General features: G+C 64.6%; 1 protein-coding gene across 1 annotated transcript in view; it reads left to right on the plus strand.

Moving 5' to 3' along the window:
* The window catches only part of LOC104292650 (regulator of cell cycle RGCC-like), a 14,331-nt gene that overhangs the window by 11,959 nt on the left and 597 nt on the right, over positions 1 to 1,775 (plus strand). The gene's annotated exons all lie outside the window — the stretch shown is intronic.

A 1,775-nucleotide genomic window follows, 5' to 3' on the forward strand; every position in this document is an offset into this window, starting at 1 on the left:
CTGGTGAAGCTCCTGCGCCAGCGGCGTCGAAAACAATGGGCAGGAAATCGGGGATGGGGGTCTGCCTTCCCCATCTCGGCACGCTCTGCCCTTGGAGTGGGTCCGCAAGTACCTCCAGGTCCGGGTTTCTCTTCCTGAAGGTCCCCCGTGGAGCAGCGCTGGTGGCTGTGGGGATGGGGCAGGACAGCGGCGGAGGAGGAGAAAAACAAACCAAGGAGTTCATTTCATGGGAAAACCAGTGGGGCTGCGAGTCCCGCGGGGGCCGGACATGGGGCTGCTCCGGGCAGTGCTGGGGGTGAGGACCTTCCTCTGGGGGAGAGATGGCATTTCCCAGTCCTGGGGACCGTAACACGGAGAAGGGGACCAGAAAGGGACCAAACCAGCAAGCGGGGCAGGCGGGACTCGCTCGCTGCCATGTGTGCCGGGCCTCTGGGCAGCGGACGGGTGCTTGCCACCCCCGGGGAGGGACCTGCTGCCCGTCTGCCCCCCTCCATCAGCCCCAGAGCCCTGAGTATGGCGGGGGGCAGGAAGGTGGAAGGCCAAATCCAGCAGCCCCCACTCCCGGCACGGTGGGAACACCACGCCGCGCACAAGGATGCGGTGGCACTGGTTGCATCCAGCAGAGCCGCGTGGTCATTTCTTGGCACTAATCCCCGGGGGAGCCCGGCCGAGCCCTGCAGTGGTGGAGAAGGTCAGATGAAGCCAAGGTTCACCTCACCAGGACTTGCGGCAGCATCTTCCTCCTCTGGAGGATCTTTGCTTACACGGCATGATGCTGGTGCCATCTTCGAGGGTCGCTGTTATGGTAAAACTAAGGTGTCTCTTCTCCCACATCCCAAAAATGGGAGCCTTGCAAGCCCCACCATGACAGTCACCCCCTTTGCTGCCTCTCCTGGTGGGACACGGGGGCACCGAGGGTACCAGGGCGCTGGGCACCGGGGAAAGGCTTTCGATGGAGAGGTGTGGGGCCATCTTCCCACACGGCAGCTGAGGGGACACTCCTCGGGGCAGCGAACACATCTGTGCAGCGCCTCAGCATCTCCATCCCAGCAGGAGCTGGGAGCTTGCAGGGACCCCCCAGCCCGGTGAACTGGGACGAGGGAGAAGTGGAGGTTTGGACCCGGATCCCCTCGCACCCACGGCATCTTGCTGGGAATGAGACAAGTTCTTACTCCACCTCCAGCAGCATCACCCCGCCGTGTCCTCCAGCACGGCTCTGGGCTCTTCTGGGTTGTTTCCCAGCAGGACCGGCCACGCTTCCAGGCCTGGAGAAGAAACCAGCTGGATTTTGAGCCGGTCTCCATGGGAGGAGGAGAAGACACCTCCAAGGACACCTGGAGCTCAAGCGAGGTGGTCCTGGCTGGTGGTGGGCTCTGCCTTGCCCGGCAGCTCCTGCCTGCACCATTGCTGCCCTCTAGCGCTGCCAGCAACCCCAGTCCGGGCCCCGGGCAGACTGGTGGGACTGGTGAGGGACTGGGAGGTGGGCTGCTGCTCCAAGGAGCTTGGTGCCGCTGACGATGCTCATGCGCCGGAGGAGGGTGGGGGGAAATCCTCATAAAAGCTGCTCCATCACAGCGCTTGGCCCGTGGGGAGGGGTGGGGAGAGGGGAAACTGAGGCACAACGGCTCTCCCCACATCGCCGGCCCACCCGGCAGCTCAGCGCTCCGCTTCGACCGTGTTCCCAGTTTGGCACGGGGAGCACTGGGGCAGAGACCAGAGGGTACAGCCAGGCCCGGGGAGGCTGTGCTGGGGGAGGAACTGGGGGTACCCCCCCA

Source organism: Charadrius vociferus, unplaced genomic scaffold (assembly GCF_000708025.1).
Source record: "Charadrius vociferus isolate BGI_N301 unplaced genomic scaffold, ASM70802v2 scaffold1279, whole genome shotgun sequence".
Lineage (NCBI taxonomy): Eukaryota > Metazoa > Chordata > Aves > Charadriiformes > Charadriidae > Charadrius > Charadrius vociferus.